Raw genomic sequence first — 22,366 nt, forward strand, 5'->3', positions numbered from 1 at the left:
CTTTGAAAAAAAAAAAAATAAATAAATAAATAAACAAATAATCACTAGTATTTTGTGGCAAGGTTAGTATTTTCGCAAAAAGGTGAATTTTCACACGATTTCAACATTAAACTTGAATAACTTTCGAAAGAGCTGAGTTTACGAAAAATTATAGAACACCTTTTTCGCGGAGCATTCGATTCCCTGCAAAAAATACAGATCGGACATTTATGCACGTTGCCTCGATACTCAGCTACAAAATTCAGAACGAAGGTAAAAATTATTTTCCCGTATTAATCGAATGGAAAATGAAAAATCGCGTTAAGGAACCACTGAACATTAACATTGAGGGGTGAAATTTTTACAGCCATCTTATTTCTTGCGAAGAAAATCTAGAGATGCTTGCGCGTAGGTCCTGTCATAGGTACGAAACAATTTTTTAGAAATGTAAACAAACGTATATACATAGGTATATTACACCGTTGGAATCTGTCGAAAGATTATTTAACGTAAAACTTTTTACGTACGTATAGCAGTGTCTTGGTTTTTTTATTTTATATTCCTTTATCAGTAACGGTGTTTCTTCTTTTTAACAACAGTTAAAGCTTGTACATACAAACAAACCATTAGACCAAATAGAATGACACAGCGTTTCTTTCTTCCTTTTTTTTTCATCTCACTCAAACGAAATATTATCCGATCCTAAAAATGGTTGAAATATTTGTTCAAGAAGTAATTTCATTGTGAGAAAACATGTGCCGAAGGTACGCGTTATAAATTTTTTCTTCAAAATATATACACGCGCTACAGTTCGGAATGAAATAAAAAAAAATATACGCCCGATGCAATTTTCCGAATCCGTGGAAGATTGAAGAACTTTTTTTCTAAGGAAAAGTTGAAATAAGAAGAAGAAAAGAAAATACGTGCACGTATAATTGTAAAATCCAACCCCCCCCAACTTTGAATCCGAACAAATGCTGCAAGGTTACTTCTACAAATAACACAAATGTGACGCGTCAATCGCGTTTCGTTTTTATCCGGCTTCTCGTTCTTGTCATTCTCCTGCTGAACGTCTTTGCAATAATCGTGAGAATGCAATTTTTTTTGTTATTTAAAAGTCCGCGTTACCGGTAACAATTAAATTTGGGTAAATTACAGTCGCGTACCTGTAGTAAATTTTCTGGTCACTGGACGAGGTAAAATTTGTTCGTTTGCGCGCCGAGGGAAATTTTCAGTCCTTGGCTATTTTCATTTTATACGAAAATCGACTGAAAACAGTTATCGGTAAAAATTGAAAACCAGTTTTGCAACTGTATTCAGAAAATATAGTAAGGGGCCGTCCATTAATCACGTGATCTTTTTTTAAGCATTTTCCAACCCCCCCTCCTCCTTGGTGATACGTGTCGAGGTTTAAGACTACCCCCCCCCCCCCCCCCTCCGCCCAACATCACGTGTATTTTTAGTATCTAAAAAAAATCTAAAATTTTTCAGAATATCTTAGAATATTATCCCAAGTACAGATATAAAATATAATCTTATCTTATTCTGATATTAAGGACCATGATAAAAATGTCTAGATAGAAAGGTTAATAATGAAAAAATAAATACACGTGATATCTTGTTACCCCCCCCCCTCCCCCGTGACATTTAGTGATTTTTGGCAACCCCCCCCCCCCCCCCCTTCAAGCCTCACGTGATTAATGGACGGCCCCTAACATCAAATGTTACTATTCTTTTTTTTTTTATTATAGTCGTTGGTATTGATACTACATTTTCTTGCAAATATTGCGAAAATTTAACGCCTCTGCAATAATAAATTGACGTTAATTAAACGGATTTTGCGTTGCAGTTACGAAAAAAAAAAAAGGGATCAAAATGGTTAGGCGTACCTCGTTTTTCGTAGTTCTTTTTTAACGATACCTGTTTTACCCAATTTTTCTAGTTACCGTGACAAATGAAATTTTTCTCACTTAAGCGATCAAAAAGAACAGTAACACATTCTGGTTACAGCGAAAGAATTAATTTCCACATTACACCCGTCTCGTAGGATTACAAATTGTTGCTATTGGTAAAAAGTAAAGATAAGTTAAACCGGTAACACGAGCAAAGAGAGAAATTTTTCTCCGAGTCGGTCGAAAATGGCGAACAGTAGAAGAAGAAAAATGGAAGTTTTGCGACGTCGAGTTATCTTCACGATGCCGTTTGAAAATCTCTCCGTCGGTTGATTACGCTTCTTCCTATCGAGACACGATAAAGGGTCAATACATACACATATACGTGTGTGTATATACATATATATATATATATATGTATATATATATAATCTTCAGCGAATCTGTGGCTCTGTGTCTTGTCTCTTGTTTTATCGCGGTGGCGTGACGTAGCGATGTGTATACATAGTGTCTGTGACGTCATTCGGCTCACTCGACCGTTGGTTTTACAGTCAGCGAAGTGCCTAATGTTGTTAATATCGCTACACTGACTTCCCCCTTTCTTACGAAGGCTTCGTTCCCCTCCCTCCTCATCTTTCTTCTCCCATCATCGAAATTTCATTACGTATCACACACACATACACACACACATTATCGGATGTGCACGTACGTGTACATAATTTACCTGCAGAAACAGCAGTCATGCACGGCGGTAGGTTCGATCTATTTTTATTACTTGTTGTACACTTTGCGCAAGTTTGCAACGCGGTTATATTATACTTATGTTGTATACATATATGTGTATATGGGGCAGGGTTCAAGTTCCGAATTTAAAAAGTTTCGAAAGCGCCTAATTTCGATTTATTTTGGTTTATTTTTTATTTTTATTTTGAAGAAACAACAAAGTTTCGAATCGTCCAAAATCCGATTATCTAAATTTAATCTGAAACATCGAGTTTCCGAATGATCGAAGGTTTTCAGCTCGGTGAATTTCTGGCTCGGTGAAATTTCACCACCTTGATCTTTCTTTGGTTCGGATTTTCGATATTTTTACGTTTAGAATCCTGGTTATTCCGGTTTTCGGTTTTTCTTATTTTTCACCGTCTGAGTATATTTCGGTTTTCGGAATTTTACCGTATCGAAACTTTATTTAATCGGATTTTTTCTCCATCGTAACCCGAATTTTCGATATCTTGCGTTTCCAACCGTTCGAAACTCTGTTGTTTTTTTCAAAAATTCGACTTCCTTACTTCAAGTTTCGCCACTAAATAATTCGGAATTTGGCCCTTTAGGAACTTTTGAAATTCGGAATTTCGACCCCGCCCCAAGTTTTCGACGCGGTAATGTCATTTTTTTTTTTTTTTTTGTTTCTTAGCGTGTGTTATATTAAAAATAATATTTTCAATGCTGAGTAAGGCCTGAAATTTCGGTCATGTCCAGCACGATCAAAAATCCTGTTATACGTAACAAGGCCTGGAAGGGTAAAAGTCTTCACAAAATAGTAAAAATACTCTTCCGATGTGTTCGTTTCGAATTTATGATACACTAAGAGAAATTTTTAGTTCCGGTTACCGCTCAGTCCTTAACTATTTTCATTTTTTACCATAATCGAAAAATATAGTTCTAGGTAGAAAATGAAAATTAGTTTTCTAGCTGTTACCGGAAACTCTGGTATCCGTTACTGTTCTTTCTCATTACGATCACTGTTACTATATTTTCTTGTCACCGTTGCGAAAATTCAATGCTCGTGCAACAATAAATTGACGTTAAAGCCTTGTTTAACTAAAAAAGTAGAGCAAACCTCACAAACTGATTTTGCGTCGCAATTAGCAAAAAAAGTACCTCGTTTTTCGTAATTCCAACAATATTCAAACAGTTTTTTTTTAACGACACCTGTTTCACCGAGTTCTTCTAGTTACCGTAACAAATGAAATTTTTCTCAGCGTGCCTCTCACGTGTTATTTATACGCATCAATGTACGCGACAGTCGATTTCCGTCCCCTCCAAACCCGAGTTAGGCTTTTGAATATGAATGATTATACATTTTCAACCGACTACGAGTCGGTTGTACAAACGTATTAAGCATATATCATACGCATACATAGATGAAGACGGATGGTCGATCACGTGATACACGAGTACACAACTATTGAATGAATCATTTACGACGAAGTTGAATTTTTCACAACGAAGAAGCAAATGATGGAATGGATTGTATTGTCTACAAAATAGAAAGATTTTTTTTCCAAGAACCCGATCACGGTGAAATTTAAATTCGAAAAAAATCGGGGCGTAATAAAATTCCCACCCAAATTAACAAACCAAATTAAAAAAAAAAAAAAAGAAAAAAAAAAGAGAACACGTTTCTTCTCCGACACCGACGAAACGAAATGAGAGATAAATTCTCGTCAAAAAACCGAAAGGGCTGCAACGGCCGTCGCGATGGTATAAAAATAAGACGAGCATGTTTTCCACCTAGGTATATTGTATGCATGGAGAACCAACCAGCCAAACTTTGACGTAGGCGAAAGCCTTTGGCTAACTTGGCTGACGCGAATCACCGCGCTCGTCCCTCTGTGTTTATAAACGAAAATGGGCGCGCGTCGTTCGTGTGTGGCAAACACACACACACACACACACGCGCAAGCGTCTACCTACATGGAATATTTATACAGATGATGACAAGGGTGCCGATACGGTACATACGAGTTGTTCTTATTATTATTATTAATAATATTGTTATTATTTTTTTTCAAACTCTCTGCAAGAACAGCCAATTTTAATATCGATTTTGTGATTTTTTATTTTTTTTTTTTATCGACAGGCCGTTGCTATAACTACTTTATACGCTTGTCGTGTATAGAGTGAATTCCTAACGACTGCACGCTTCGTCGTCTTTTACGATTTAATGCGCATGCGCTGTGATTCGAGAGAGAGGATGTTTGACAGGTTTACCAATCGTCGCGAATGAAAGGTCAACATTTTTGAGATTAGACACGTCGCGGTGAACCGGAGTCTACATTTTTTACGATTCCTCGCTCTGACGTACCATGCAGTCGTTAGGAATTCACTCTGTGTATATATACAATGCGGAGGATCGATCACTGCTGTTCGGAGTATGTTTGTGAACACGGGTCTGTGATTAAAAAATATAATCGATACGTTTTCGAGCGCGGTTAATTCCAAAAAAATTAATTCCATTTCCCTGCATCACGTACGGTATTCTTGCGAGATACGAGGTGTTTGCATGAAAAAAAAAAAAAAAGGATTACAACAATGAAAAAAAATCACCATTTTACTACAACGAACTGAACGATATTTGTTGTAAAATTGAACAAACAATTTCTTTGCGAAATGTATTCCGACATTCCGTGTTCATTCTTTTCGCATATATGAAACCCTTTTCCTCTTCTATTTTGTACACCGCCGAAAACGCTTCCGCTTTCCAATTTCTCTTTCCATGTTCGCATTTGTTCTTCGGTCTTACTCCAATGCATGTTAAATGGAAGTAAGAAATCCTACTTCTTTTTTTTTAGGATCTTTATAATCAAGAATAGGATGTCGAATTTCGAATTAAACGATAGTTTCATTATAAATGAAACTGCGAACACGAGTTGAAGAAAAAAACCTTACGCGATGAAACCTTTTGACTATTTTTCCAGGTTTCAGTGAGTCAAAAACTATAACAAACAGGATGAAAAAAAAAAAAAACCAGGGCAGTTTTTTTCATTGCAGACCTGTATAATCTGTTCAATTCGAATAACATTTTTATATATATACATATCGGAATAACTTACTCTTCTGTTGAATAAATATTCGTTAATTTTTATTTTTAACAAGATTATTTATTTTCTTTTTCTATCGAAGCAGTCGTGACAGCGTCAAGTTCTCCTCACCACATCTCAGAAGATTGGATCGACGTCCCGCTGCAGGTTCTCCTCTAATGTAAGTGAATTTGTAAATCATTTATTTTTCCTTTCTTGCAATTCCCTCGATGCAATACGAAATGATGCATTAGATAGATGAAAATAAACAAATTAACCAAACGGGGAGATACGGCTGGAATCGCTTCGTCGTCGTACGAACTTTAGCATAACAGTTTAGAATCGAAGATTTAATACCAAGATTCTGATTTACAATCGGCTGGAAGAAGAAAGAAAATAAAAATAAAAAAAAAAAAAAAAAGAAAACACGATCCCTCAGACACCATCAGGCAACGATCAACCGTGGCCAGGAATTGTTTACAGTACAGTGTACAAAACTGGTGTGATTTATGCGGATATACTCCGACTTCCTTTTTCTTTTCTTTTCTTTTCTTTTTTTTCCTTCTTTATGTCATCCCGTTTTTTTTTTTTTTTTTTTAATTTTAATTTTTATTCACTCCCGCCATCGTTGATCGACCCGCTATTCGTTTTTGCGAAAACTCCTTCTGTACACGCTTCGAAACTATGATTCGTGGCTCGGAACGTTTTCAGGTTAAGAATAATAATCTATTTTAAACCAACGTCCCTCTGTCTTTCGTTGACAAGCGGCAACTCTGCAACGGCTCTGCAGGCTATATATTTTTCGGTTCGTGCGTTTTCTTTTCGTTTTTCTTGCTTTTTTTTTTTTTTTTTACTTCCTATTTTTACCATTTTCCTTTTCCTCGCCACGTTGCGTCACGGTATAATTTTTCCTCCCAACGTTTAAAGCTGTTTCAGTTTTGTTGGCGAAAAAAAAAAAAAAAAAAAACTCGATACATTTATTTTTCATCAATTTTACCGCCGGACAGTTTATACGATTACGTTGAGTATTTGCGAGAAATACGAAAACAAAATATATTTAAATTATATATATATATATATATGCATAAAAGCTTAGATTTTCGATGCTTTATTTTTCGTATCGTTTGAAAATTTTTGAAAATCGTCCACAGATGTAGGACACTTTTATTTCGTTCTGTACAGAAGTACTATTTTTCAAAAAAAAAAAATGTTTCAACGAAAAATATTTCCAACATTTCCATTCACCGATCGTGTATTGTGTTGTGTTGTAAAATTAAATATACAACGATACCGATTACACGTGTACAACGTATACGCTGAGAAAAAAGAAAAAGCGTTTCGGTGAAATTTTCCGAAGAATAAAATGAATGTCCAACAAACTCGAAGCGGTTCGAAACGATTCACCGATGTCTGATAAGCATTTGCTTGTATTTCCGATACTTTGTACTTCTCTATTATCAAACAGATGATATCATCGGTAGCTTACGAATAGAATAATTTGACAAACGCTCGACGAACAATTATATCGTTGACGCACAATCAAACAAATAAGAAAATATCGATTTTCGGCTAACGAACCTCCTTGAAACGAACGACGAAAGGAAGACACAAAAAAAAAAAAAAAAAATAACCACAAAACAATCGATCGTTCGGGGAATCCAATCAGACGAATTAGAAACATCGAATCGAAATATTTGGCCAAACTTCGCGGCGGCAAGTTCGATTCAATCGAGGGGTGAAGCGGAAGGGAGAAAAGTAAAATTCAGGGTGACAAAAGGGTGGGGATAAAAGAGGGCGGGGGGGGGGGGGGGAAGGGAAGGGATTAGATTCAGTCTTGCTAATGAGATCCCCTGGCGGCGTTGCAGTGCTGCCTGATTAACAAGGAGTTTAACCACTGACTAATGATATTAGCTGTTCCTTCCGGCACTGGAGGTCGCGCTGCTTCCGCACTACGATTTATACGTCTACCTCCCCCCCCCCCCACCCCCCTCCCTCCATCACGCTCTCTCTCTCTCTCTCTCTAGTTAACGGTTAACTAATACGAATAATTACAACAACCCGGTGCAAGCGTCGTGTAATTATACATTAATTATTATGATTAAGCTAAATAAAGTACGTACGCGCAGGTATGTTATAAACTAAATCGTATAGTTCGAATTAGGAAATGGTGCCGCTTTGCAGTGCTTGGTTATTTATATTTATTCTTCTATTTATTAATTATTGCACACACGTGTATGTATGTGAGGTATTCCATGCCAACTGAGAGGTCATTTTCCCTGACCCCCGCCAATTTGCTTAATTATTTTTCATATGATTTTAGAACGTAAAAAAAGCACTCGCAATTTTTTTCAGATTTTTCGTCCCGACCATTCTTTTTTAAAAAATGTTTGAAGGTCACTGATTAGATTTTTCCTTTTTATATATTTTTCCTATATATATACACACGTGAAAAAAGGAAAAATTTATATATTTTTTATATATTATATATTTTTCCTATATATATATATATATACACGTGAAAAAAGGAAAAATCTAATCAGTGACCTTCTAACATTTTTTAAAAAAGAATGGTCGGGACGAAAAATCTGAAAAAAATTGCGAATGCTTTTTTTACGTTCTAAAATCACATAAAAAATAATTAAGCAAATTGGCGGGGATCAGGGAAAATGACCTTTTTATATATTTTTCCTATATATATATATACACACACGTGAAAAAAGGAAAAATCTAATCAGTAACCTTCTCATTTTCCAAAATCACCATCAACCGTGAATATATATGATATATATATATATATTAGAGTGTTTCAAAAAAACCGAATATTTTTTTTTTTTTTTTCGAAGAACATTGAAAAATCTTCCGAGTGTCCCTCAAAAATGACCTCGGTAAAATATGAGCTCTTAATATTGATATCTAGAGGTGGCGATTCTCAATTTTCTATTTCCCATTTAAATAACATGGGAAAAAATTTTTTAAAAATTTCGACTTTCATTGCTCGAAAACGAATCGGTGTGAAGATATAAAAAGAACATATTCTTGTAGGAAATTTTACGCTCTACAAAAAAGGTCTGAATAAAGATTTGCGCAAGGTGAGTCGTTTCGGAGTTATCAGACCTCAAACATCGAACCGTTTTAAATAATGATGTTATTAATTTATAAATGCTACAAGACTGACTCATATCACTTAAATATACAATATTATTGATTTTAAAATTAAAACTATAGACTTCCAATGAAATGTTAATTAATAAATTTCATTAATTAACGATATGAGTCAGATAATTAATTATTTCATATATATACATGTGAAATAATTAATTATCAAATAATTGAGTATAGTTAATTTTATATGCGAACGTTCATTTTCTTCGATCGATCGAAGCCACGCAATGAAAAGGAACGACGGTCGGGACGGACACGACGATGCGGATATAATAAAAGTGCGGTTCGATTTCCAGAGGCTTTTTAAGCTTAAAATAACCGCGCGCTGGGAATGGGGAATATGAAAAGGTGGAAATTTGCGGGATGAGGGGTGAATAACGAACAAAGAGACGTATCGGCTGCGAGGGAGCTTTGAGGTGATTCGGTTCGACGGAGGATTTCGGCGCAGGGGGTGAGGGGGGGGGAGGTTATCAATGGCCTTAACTTGAGAGCCGATTTTTTTAAATTCGTTCTACCCCCTTCTTCCCTCAACCATCGCCAAAGTATTTTTTCTTCAACATCTTATCTCGTTTTTCCTTCATTTTATCTCCTTCTCCTTAACTGCGGATTAACTTGCTCCGAATCTTGCAATTTTTTTTTCTCCTTTTTTTTTCTTTTTTTTTCGTCGCCTTTTCTCACCCGTCAGCGTTTTTCAAAATCTCTCAAACTCGTCTCGATGATTGTGACATAAATTATACTGCGATATAACTTGTAACACTGTAATTGCGTTATTATCTATACTTACATTATTTATTAACATTGTTTTTTTTCTTCATCACCCGAGCGGAAAATATTGTTGTTCTAGGTTCATATATTTTTTTTTTTTTTTGCACCTTCGATCAGAAAATCTAGCGTTGTGTTACCAAAATTTTTTATCGTACAAATAACCTGCATACACCCGACTACATTTTCTTTCAACCCTTGCGACATCATAATTCGTCGTAAGGTGATATTAGTCGGGCATGATTTTTTTTTTTCTTTTTTTCACACGAACGAACCACGTTCAAATGGTAAAATTTGTACTACAGAAAATATCGATGTAACGACAACTGTAATAATTAATCAAATTTATACTTACTCCCAGGTGCGCAACATTTTTTTCAAATCAATTCGAGCAATATTCAAACGTTATTGTAACGATATTATTTTGACCGTAATTTCCAATCAACAGTATGAAATTTAATTTATCTCAGCCGACCTAAAGATCAATGAATTTTAATGAAATCGAATCTTTTCGACGAATGCGATATTTTTCAATATAAAAAGAGAAAAAAAAAAAAATTGATCAGCCTTTGAATGCTGGTAGAGTTGGCACGGAATGTCCTATGTATGCACATAGGTGTGACTAGGTATATATATATATATAGACATGTCCGCCTGTGCGGTATGTACGTACATAAATACGTCAGATGCTTTAACGTGTAATATGGGAAATTCCGTGTCGTCTCAGCGAAGGATTGACTAAGAAATTTTTCACTTTTAACAACAAGTTTGTCTGCGGTAATAAAAATTATCGTAAAGTTTTTTTTTTTTTTTTTCAAAATTAATATTAAAATTAGTGTTACGGTTTTAGTATATGAATTTTTAAATCTGTTAAAAAAAAAGACAAAACGGATCGATTTGTTGTACGTGCACCTGATTTCAAGATTACAAAAATTTCAAAGGGTTTCAGAGGATTTCAAAAGATCACAAGATGCCTCGTGAGGTTTGAAAGAATTATTTCGATAGAATATTTCGGGGATTTCAAAAAATTTCATTGAATTCGAAAGATTACAGCAAACTTAAAAATACATCAAGAGATTTCAGGAACTTCAACGGATTTCAAACATTTCAAAAGGTTTTTCGACGATTGCAAGAGATTCCAAAGTTTTCAAGAGATGTGAGAAAATTTCAAGAGATTTCGATTTCCGATGTGGAAAATTCGTTTGAAAATTTTTACAGATATTTCTTATACGGGATATGTCAGCGTGCGATTGTTTTTCCATACGTTTCATTGGATTTTCTATTTTTCTACAAAAGTTTTTCCATTACACGACTTAGAATTTCTGGCGCTAATATCATACCCAATCCAGGTAGCTGATGTCACGTGCCATTGGATGTCTCACCTTCAGCGTTTCCGCGGCTATGCCGGCAGTTGACCGAACGCGTATAGCTTAAAAATAACATTTCTAACTTGCTCGTCTTAATTTTTCTATAAAACGGCAACAGCGACAAAAAAAAAAAAAAAAAAAAAAACGGTTCGGAAAAAGACGTACCTCCAATATGAGAAAATTTATCTGCGAGAGTTTTCAAATCGAAAACTGAACATCTTGTGCTCTGATTTATTTTCGAACATCGGTCGGATCGTTTTTTTTTTTTTTTGGGATAGGTAAAAACAATTCAGGGACCGTAAAGTTGGGCCGTAGGGGATAAAAAAAAAAAAAAAAAAAAAAAAAAATGTTGAAACTTTCAGACGGTCTAATTCGGTATCGCGGGTTAAGAATAATAAAATTTTCACGATCGATCCTTTACACCCGAGTGTAGAGTTGACACGGAATACCCTGTATGTGTGTGTAGATGCGGGGTGGGTGGAGGGTGGAGGGTATCTCTGTCAGACGTTTGTGTTCGAAGTGGCGCAAAGTCCCGGGCTGTAAAATCAATACCTCCGAAAGCATCTCCGCCTCCCTCCCTTCCTCCTTTCCTCCCCTCCCCTCCCCGCCCCTCTTCTCGTCCCACCATCCCTCCTCTCTCTCTCTCTCTCTCTCTCCGTTTGTTCTACCCCTATCCGTTTGTACAGGTATACCTATAATACATGTAACAACGATGACGGTCTGAGGAACGAACGCTGATCATCGCTCGTTTCGTATCTCAAGTACGTCTAACTTTCCGTAACTTCCTGCCCTCGGGACTCCCGGGTGGGGTGGGGGGGGGGGGGGGGGTTGAGTCTATTTGTTGGAATCTTGCGCGAAAGTTGCGGGAGGAGAGAAAACGTAGAACGTTCGGTGAACGAAAGAATCGTAATATCGGAAGAGAGTTTCCACCGTGTGTACGTGTAAACTTGGTTAAAAAAGATGACAGAAAAAAGAAAGGAAAAACTGGAAATATCGGGGAACGTTTTCATCTTTTAGGGATTGTTTTTTGCTGGTGGAAAAAAAAATTTTCCTTATCCCAATATCGTTTCGAATGTCGGATTTTGGGCCGTGAAAAATTGTTTTACCGAAAATTTTAGTGCGGTAATTAGCGCCGAAGAAAAATTATAAAAAATTGTCAACCTGAGAAAAATAATTTTTCAAGAGTACGATCAGCGTTTTTCGGGGTAGTCTGTGGAGTCGGAAATCAGATGCTTTTTGTGCATCTGGAATATCGTGAGAAATGATTTGGTGAAATTTGGAATTATCTGGGAATCGCGGTGCTTGGTTTTGGTAAAAACTCTGTCGAATTTTGCAGAAAAGCGATAGATCTGTTACTTGGAATCGGAAAATGTAGATAATCGAAATATACGGCGAAGTCAAAATGTAGAATGGCAAAATATTATTGCATCGTCCGAATATTGATGATTCCACATTACAACGTTTCTTCATTTTTACTAATTCTGTGCTCAAAATATCCAATTGAAAATCTAAATGGATTTCCGCCTTTTTTTTTGGATAATTTGATACTACGACTGTTCTGTTTTCTCGAAATTTTTTTTACCCCTACTCCCACATCCATCCCGCGTAGCGGGAAGTTACCCAGTGTTCACTATACTCTTCCGCAGCTATGCTTCATCTTTTCGTTTATTTTCCTTTCTCACTTCGGAAAAAAATTAAAATACATACATACGTATACATGTTCGAACATTACGTCAGGTCAATTTCTGGCCTCTGCGTCATTTGTTACATTACACGAACCTGCCACATAACGTAATACGTAGATTTTCTCAGGCGACAATTTCGTCCTCTCTCATTTTTTCCATTTCTATGGTAATCGCGTCGATAATCGTTCCTTACTTACCGTCGGTCGGTCATTACGCGTTTAGCGCGTGAATCCTTAATCGCGTTGCTGGTAGCGAAATTTTATCGTTGGATTCTTCTCGTATCGCTGATTCTCTTCTCGTTTCACATCCATGTGTGGGGGTGTAAAAGCCGGTTTAAGGCAGCCGCATACCTATCCACGTACATAGACGTATTAAGGTGAGATTCTGGAGGATTGTTCTTTTGGTAGGATCGTGACGTCAGCGAGTATTAAGGCGAACCCAGTCAGTCAGTCAGTCGGTGTTTGCACGTATGTACCTGTGTATACGTATATTTATAAAGGCCTATGTAAACCCTCGGTTTCTACGTAGACTTGGAAATGGAAATGGAAAGGAGGGGTATCGTTTCAAGGGCGTCGATCGCGTGACCCTTGGAGATAACAACTAATATACCTCGTGCACGACTCTGTGGAGAACGCGGGGTCCTTGCCCTTATAGACGAGAATTAGTCACCCGGCCAGAAATAATATTGAGGCGAATAGGAAAATAACAGGAAAGTCGAAGAGAGTTTTATTTATTTCTTTATACTCTCGTCTCGATACGTTAGTCACGGAATTGTATACACAGATCTCGAATGCGAAGGAATTTACAATTACAAGTTTATAAATGTACCAGCGTACTCGTAGTAACGCCGTGTTAATAACAGGCATTCCAAGTTTCATCCTATCTCACAAGTTCACTGTATAATTGTAATTTCATCTTTTCAAAATATACACCGGTAGAAAATTTTTCTCGACTCTTAAAATTGTGGTGGAATTTTTATTCTTACGCGTGAGATGTGCAGCTGTGTCAGACGATTTTATTGCTATTATTTTTCGTAATTTTTTTTTTTTTCACTCGTTCAAAGTTTGTTTCAAACTTTTCGCGTTAATTACATGCGTCTCTCGTTATAAGCCGGGTTAAGGGGCTGTAGGGGAAACGAATTGTAAGAAATTTGTCGTCCGCTGATCTTTCTCCTTTGAGTTATCGGACAAATTCGATTCCGTAAACGCGAATTGAACGGCAAAAGAAGAGGAGAAATACGAGGAGCGGTAATGTAACGAACGGAAATATAACGAGCGGCAATACAACGAGTGGAAACATAACAAGCGGCAATATAACGAGTGGCAATCCAAAGACTGGTACCGCAAAGTTAAACAAGCGTATGAAATAAAGAGTTTCTCGAAAGAAATTCGTTCAAATAGTAAATTATCAATTTTTCATTTATGTCAATTTCGCAGGAAGTACTTTACAGACAGTCAAACCGTATTCACTGCGAACCGTGTCGCACTTTTAACATGATCGGTTATTTCCGAAAACTTGTGTAAAAATAACCGTTGAAATTATAAACTTGTAACGAAAACTTTTGTGTAACGTAGGATTTAAAAAACGGTCGAAAAAGAAGAAAAAAAAATAAAATAAAATAAAATAAAATAAGAAAACAAAAAACAAACGAAGCAGCGTTAAAAATGAATTAAATGCCTTTAGGTACGCTCTGGAATCTTCTCGTAGGATTTGGAGGTTTGAAAAATTTCTCGAGCCAAGTTGTCTCGAGGATACGCGTATATGCATGCATATATACCTATGTAACGTATTATAAGCTATTTGTGGCATAATCCCGATTTACCTGACAGATGCGGCGGTGATGCTGCTCCACATATTCTCACGTCCTCTATAATTCATCCACCTTATACACACCTGTCACACACCGTATATCAACATATATGTATACACGTATACTTGAACATCTATTATTATATCAACGGATATATAATGGGAGATGTTCTCTTATTTTGCACTGGATCGAGGCGCGCGCCTCTTCGACATTTAATTGCTGTTATCGTTTATAACGTACAATTTGTTTAAAACCTTCCGATTTTCGTATACTGGCGCACAGTACCGGGGTCAATAGTTCAATAGGTAAAGTTCACTCGGTTAAATTCATTTGTTATAATTCTAGCTTTGAGTCTTCACACCACGTCACGTGCAGTTTGCTGCTAATCAGTCGTTCAAATATCGTATTGTTATTGATTATTTTTTTTTTATCATTACGGATTATCGATTCGTCCGATAATTTTAGCCAATGATGGAAAATACGGTGAAATATAGAATATAATAAATAAAGATCGTTGTACGTGTATAATGATGATAATAATAATAATGATAATTATTATAATTATATACGTGTTTTCGACGATCCGAAAATTTCAGCTAGACGTTTAAAAACGTATGTTATACACGACAATAAATATAGGCATGATTTGTAAATAGATTGAAACGAGCCGATTTAGTTTTTATATAATATGGAAAGGTTAATCGCTTCAGCCTAATATCGGAATATGAGTGATAAAAAGAGAAAATGGAATAAAATTCGTAGAGAAAGCAAAAAAAAAAAAACAAAAGTTGAAAGCAAAGTAATCTTTCATCGGGAATAGTACATCGAGTGTATCGACTGCAACTGTTGTCAAGATTACGATAGGTGAAATAAACTATAATTATAAAGCGGAGAAAAATTGTGAGAAATAAATGTTGGATAAAAAGAGTCGAATAACACATTCGCGGTGTTAAACGGCCCGTGGAGTGAAAATAAGTAAACGATGTAAAAGAAACAACACTTCGAGCCTCTCCATGTTTCTCTCTCTCTCTCTCTCTCTCTTTCTCCATCCCGTCATGATTTATCAACAATACTTATTTATATTTATCACTCTAGGCGATCGAGCTGTTTATTTTTATACTTTGGTCCGTTACTGCTGATATTGTTGCTGCTGCTGCTGCCGGCGGTTTCGAGTCCCTAGGGAATTTTTTTTTTTACCGTCCAACGAACTACACCCTCTTATTTTCATCGTAAACAGGCATGATTTGTGTCTCCGTAAAGTTGCAAACACGTATTCTATGGGATATGGTACGGTTGTGCCCATGGTGTTTATAACGTGGATTTAGAAAAATTCTTCCTCAATTTATGACAGGGTGGCCAACCGTCTGGAAAACCGGGAAATGTCAGGGAATTTTTTTTTTTTGTCTGTCAGGGGATTTTTATAGAATACACGGATTTCAAAAGTCTTGTCCATAAAATTTCGACGCTATCAACGTCACAATATTTCTTTTCTTCTTCTAGGACGGTTACGTGCGTCACGTTTTTTAACGTGTCAATTTTATTCCTCATCTACGGTTAAAAGTATAAGATTAACCCGATGAAGATGAATGTATTGTCATTTCTTAGCTGGATTATTTCATAAATTTTTTTTACTCTCCCGTCGTTGTGTTCGACAAATTGTTACAACAATCGGTGTAACGGTCCGTAATTTGCTGCAGTTTAATCAGCATGCGCGAAATAGGTGAACGTTTTTTTTTTTTTTTTATTTTTTCCCCAAATCCAGAATAATGCACGAATTATTGACGTTTCGGAGGAAACAGAAACTGCGTAAAATTCCCAACGAAAAGAAAGTACGAACGGTTTGTTTCAAGGTTTTAACACCAGAGGTGAAAAATCTGTATGGATTTAATCCGAGATAGTCAGGGTCACAGACGTGTTAATCCGATTGGCGGTGAATAGACAAACTCGATCGTTGCTGAAAAAACTTGGGCAGGTGCAACGTGCAACACCGGTGAATTTGTATACAGGGCATTCCACGCCAACTCAGTAAACGGTAAACCATGGCTTTTTTTTTTATAAAATCAAATCAAGGACTTTCATCCCATGTTTTCACTTTGAACGTTTCGCTAAAATATTTTATTTCGAAAATGATATTTTTTTAGCTTTTTCTCATTTCGCGGTTAAAAATTCTTAGGGTATAAAAACGAGAGATTGTAAAAAAAAATGTTAAAAATTTATTCATTTATTTATGGAAAATCCTTGGTGTAAATTAAAAAATGTCATGGTCAAAAGCGTTTACACGCTTTGTTGGCACGGAATGTCCTATATATAGCTCGCACGTATTTCTGGCTTGGCGTCCCGACAGCACCGACTTTATACTTGCAGGTAACATACCTTTGCAGACGTACATTACATACATCTACGGTTACATAAACCTATAGTACATTCCCCAATTAGCGGGGGCTTACTTGATTTCGCCGCGTGTTTACGTAATGCTTAATATTTCCGAAGCGACGCCTCCGCTTTTTCGTTTCACGTATTTTTGTACATTATTTCTTATTTAGCACGCATATTTCGATATATATATATATATATATATATATATATATATATACGTTTATCTGTAACATATTACAGATACATACCTGTGTAATAATTATGACGTGCACAATCAAACAATCTGCTCATCCAGGATGACGTACGCGTTATGAGATATTATGTACAGAAATTGATTACGAATCGTGATTATGCAACGACGCATTACGTGTAATTCGATTTTTATCTTATTTTTCCTAATAATTTGTTTTATAAATATGGAAATCGAATAATTGGGTTTGCCGAATTTTTTTATACTTATACATATGAAGCACCGATCTTTCAGGAGAAGAAAAACTAATGATAAAAAAAAAACAAAAAACTTATCCTAACGATCGTCGACAAATTATACCGCAAATAAGATCTTGAAGATCAACCAAGGTCCGACTTTGCATGACGAATAAAAATGTTAATGAGATTTCCAAAATTGGAGAGTCGGGAGAAGATTGAAGAAACAGAAAGAAAAGAATTAAATATGAGTAAGCAATGTCAATGAAACGTGGAGATTATTTTTTTTCATTAAATTCTTCTCTCTTTCTCTTTTTCTCGCAGAAAAATAAATAGAAAATAAAGAGAAATAAAAATTAAACCAAAGTGAAATATAAAAATCGGGAATCAAGGTGGACGAGTTCAGACTTGCAGGTTGAGTTTTAATATCATGGCGATTTTGTCGAACGGAACGAAAATGTACACGAAATAAATATAATTTCGCACGTGTACGGTATATTTTTTGAACTTCCGGCCAGGTGTTTAGAGTCATCGTTTTTACGTAGTTGCTATTTCGATGTTTTATGATTTGTAATTGAAGATGTGAAAATTTTTCGATTTCTAAGCCTTTAAGCTTAGCCGTTTGTGAGAAACACGCTCAACAATTTTTTGTCTTTTTCGAATTTAAACCTTTCCCTTTGAATTATCATGCACTTCGTGCCGTGGCAAATAAAATATGTCCTAAAGTGTGTTGGAAATTGAAAAAAAATTCTCGTTTTTTCGAACATGAAGCTCGTTTTACGGTAGATCATCGGAAACCGTTTGAAAATACATTTTTTTCCACATTTTCAATCTCGCCTATGCAAAAGGGATGAACATAAATTGTTTTCATTTTTTTTTAGCGAAGAATTAAAAACTTTGGAGTATATTCTGAAATCTCTCTAGTCGGATAAAAACGGGATTAGAATCGAATCTGTATCACCTGTTCAGAGATTTCGAGATCCCTGGAATATTCATGCTGATTTAATTACGATTCGGTTTTTATCCCATTTTAAAAATTCAGCATACACTCCGAAATATCGACTTTTTCACACGAAAGTTGAAAGCAATTTATTTTTGTCCCTTCTGCATCTAACGCGACACTAAAAATATTGGCAAACGTGTTTTTTTTTAGATTTTGTTATTTCTCAATTCTTGAAAACTTACCTTTGAAATGGATTTTGCAACATTTTCGTACTTTTGTTTTTTACACAAAAAGTATACGAGTTGCCGCATGTTTTTCCCGACGACGGGAAGTTTTGAAAATTTCAAGACAAACGTTCAATTCGAAAACGTGATAAAATTGATCAATGTATTTCGTAAGTACATCAGATAAAACACATTCGAATGAATTACACGCAATGTATAGAAAACAGAGGGTCTCGGAATATTCCTTTGCGAAATTGAAAAGAAAAGAAAATTGGAATCAATCTACTACACTAACTAAAAAAAATGTCTGTATCAAATTATAATAAATTATTTACTGTGAACGGAATTATGAAAAAAAGATTTTGAAAATAACGTAAGTCTCAGCAAAAAAAAGAAAAAAAAAATCGTTTAATTAATAAATAAAGGCATAATGCGATGTATGTACATTGAGGTGGTCCTTTTTTCACTAACATTCACAAATTTTTCGAGACTTAATGAATTCGGTTGAGTGGGCAACTTCATCCTGTTAATTTTGTGTTACAGTGATGCGCGCGCATCTTGAAATTTCACTCTCATCAGTTTTTCATAACGCGCCTAAAGAAGTATAACTTCAAAAATTAGCCGTCTAAGTTTCATTGTCGGCAAGTGTACATATGGAATGCCAGGCAGTCAGTCAGTCAGTCAGTCACATCTCTCCCACGCCTCGATGTCGGATTCATTGAGCTGCAAGCAACTCTATGGCTTTGCCCACGCGAGGTAGTTGCCAAGGTCGCTTGGTATAACGCATTCTACGAGTCTAAACGACCTTTCGTTCTTTTTCTCTGCCTACTTTTTTGCACCCGCCGCTCGCCTCTTCAATTTCAAGGCGTACTAATTTTCCCTTAATTTTTCTTAACTTTCCGTTTCTCTCTGTTTTTGCAGAGAGAGAGAGAGAGAGAGAGAGAAAAAAAAAGTTATTGTAATCAGCCCGAAAATGAAAAGTTGGAGTTTTTACCAGACCTCCACGTTTTCAAGTTTGGACAATCACATCCGATTATTTACAAATGGACGTTTGTGTGTTTGTACGAATGTACCTGTGAGATCAATTTTTTTTTTTTTTTTTGTTCGACGATATCTAGAGACACGAGTTACCGGATTTCAGTGATTTTGGTCTCAATCAACGCGGCTTTTTCAAGCTTAGAACTGATTAGATTTTGGCTTTCATCCGTTCGGTAATTTTTTACAATTGTATGAATAATGAAATTTCACAAAAACAAATGAAAATCATAATATCTCGAGAATGGATTAATGGATTTTAATGAAAAATTGGTACCGTCAGGTTTTTTTGGATCGCTAATCACGAATCTAAGGTCAGATTTGAGAAATTTATATCTCGCGCATTCGATATGCTGAAAAAAAAAACTGTAAAATATATGGATTTTTGAAGCAACTTTGTAAAAAAGTATTAAACTAAATTTTCGGAAATTTTTTCCCCGACTTATATACTGATCGTACTTTATGTACTTTTTTCAGTGTGTTTCAATACGACTTTTTTATTTTCTTTTTATTTTCACACTTTTCTGCTTTGTTCGGTAAACTGCGAATAGTTTACTCTTCACTCGTAAACATCGTTCTGTTGTTTCGTACTTTGTTTTTTTTTTTTTTTTTTTTTCCAAGTTTGAATTAGTACAGTATAGAAATATGCGCGTGGTAATTTTTATTTTAAAACTTTCGTAGCGTGCGTTTCGACGCGTGGCTTGGAATTAGAAATAAACAGTACGTTAATTTGCAAATATGTGGTCATAAAAGTCGTAAAAATTTTGACAAATTGAAAAAATCACGTCCGAACGGAGTTGCAAATTGTTGTAGGAAATTTCCGGACACGGATTTTCGTCCTCTGCACGATCTTGGCTCAAGTATTATACCGTTAATTCCGCTAAGACACACGATTCAAATTCGTTCGACAAACATTGACAAGTTTTACGGTACGTCACGTATGAACTTGCAAATTCGGCACGTGCTTATTATTATTTGCTTACTTAGCAACATCGTGATTGATCGTTCATACGCGTTGCGGAAAAATTCCTGTTCACTTTACATCGAGCTTTGTATGCTTGTTTTTTTTTTTCTTCTTCTTCTTTAAATTTAAAAATTTTTGTATTCTTCGTAATTTTGAAAGTATTCGGAATAAATCAAATACAATTAAAGCGACTTATTTCTTGGCTTTTTGTTTATTTTACATTCTCGTTTCGCTTTTATCGTCGTTGTAACGCAATTTCAGCACACGCATGCAAGGTGCGGTTGTTTCGTACGAAAAGCAAATTTATATCCGCCTCAATCTGGATTTCTCATCCATTCGCGCGAACGTGTGCGTAACACGTACATATCGTATAAACCGTTGGAATAATCATTGAATTAAACTTGCGGCATCTTGGTTATTACTACGCTGCCTTTTAAAGACGTTCAATGCACGCTTCAACCGTGTGTCTAAATTGTTACGTCGAGTTACATGCGGTATCATCATGCGAGAGCGTACGGAATGAATTGCACGAATTGAAACCTCGACGATCTTGATTTTTTTTTATTTTTTTTTTTTTTCGTTTTTGTTTTTCTCCCACTTATTCGACGGTCAAAAAAATCGAAAGGAGTAACGAAAAAAAAGAAAAAAAAAAAAAAAAAAATTCCACGGAACATAGCGGGTAATAAAAAATTCTCAATTTTATTTGTTCGTTTCTTTTCTTCCCTCGTCAATCGCGTGTCGTAAAATTTGTTCAAGCTTTCTTCTCGAGTCGAAGAACGGGAAAAAAAAGACAAAAAAAAAAAAAAAAAAAACAACGTTGCAAGAAAATCTTTATCAGATTCCGCAAAGGTGTATTATGTAAGAAAAAAAATATTTCACGCATGCATTATACGCATGTACATTCTAATCTTATCGTACAAGTATAATCTATATATATATATATATATATAAAACAGAGAGAAAGGAAAATCAACTAGCGAAGATTCTGTTTTTTGATGAAAAAAACAAAAAAAAAAAAACGAGAAACAAAATGCGACGACAAAAACAAGATGACTTCGAAGAGTGAAGGAAGGTGTTATTGATTCGTGAAAGGATGAAGAAAAAAGAAAGGATCGTAGACTGCACATTGATAAAAAAAAAAAAAAAAAAAAAACAAAAACCGTGGGAACCAGCAGTACGTATATATATATATATATATATATATATATGTGTGTACAACATACGCGTATATAGTACATATAGGTATGTATAATATCCTGCTTCGCCGCTAATGGTCATAGTGAATTATTTGAGGCGAACAAATATTTTTCTTTTCAAACAAGACAACGTCCTTCCCTCTTCCACCACCTTATCTATCATTTCAACCGCGACGTGTGCTCTCGCGGTTATTATTATTTTTCTTCTTTTCAAAATTCCCTCCCCCCTCACTCCCTCCCACCCTCCCTCGATCTTTTGATTTTTATCACTCAATGCTCTTACGTGCGGGCGTACTTTTTCCCCCTCGTTTCTCGATTCGCATAACCGTGTATTTAAATGCAGCACAATAATATTATACACAATATTCGAATAACCGAGATCGATGCCAAGTGTTTTTGGCTATACGTGTGTGTATATATATATATATATATATATATATATATATATATATGTGTATATGTATAGGCACGTAAGAAACATGATATTATTATATTTCTAGCGTTTTGAAAGGTTGTGTAACCCGATGCAGAGTCGCTGACATCATCGGAGAATTATTCATCGCAAGATATTAGGTAGATGTACTATATATATATATATACGTGTCCGTGTGTGTGTGTGTGCGTGTGTATCTATGTATAGGCATATTGTGTATACACGTGTAAAAACGACGAACTTAGTCAGTGAACGTCATGTTGGAAAATCAGGAATCTTTTCAGTTCGACCTCAATATTTCGCGTACTA

At 35.6% G+C, this 22,366-nt stretch overlaps 1 protein-coding gene across 2 annotated transcripts in view; it reads left to right on the top strand.

The window, feature by feature from the left end:
* Nucleotides 1-22,366, top strand: part of LOC124220202 (organic cation transporter protein-like) — a 76,777-nt gene that overhangs the window by 36,492 nt on the left and 17,919 nt on the right. Inside the window, exon 2 of one of the 2 annotated variants that reach the window (XM_046628747.2) lies at nt 5,781-5,855. The exons of the other annotated variant lie outside the window; for it this stretch is intronic. The gene's annotated coding sequence lies outside the window, so the exon portion shown is untranslated. The remainder of the gene's footprint in view (nt 1-5,780; nt 5,856-22,366) is intronic. 2 annotated transcript variants of the gene reach the window in all.

Source organism: Neodiprion pinetum, chromosome 5, assembly GCF_021155775.2.
Source record: "Neodiprion pinetum isolate iyNeoPine1 chromosome 5, iyNeoPine1.2, whole genome shotgun sequence".
Lineage (NCBI taxonomy): Eukaryota > Metazoa > Arthropoda > Insecta > Hymenoptera > Diprionidae > Neodiprion > Neodiprion pinetum.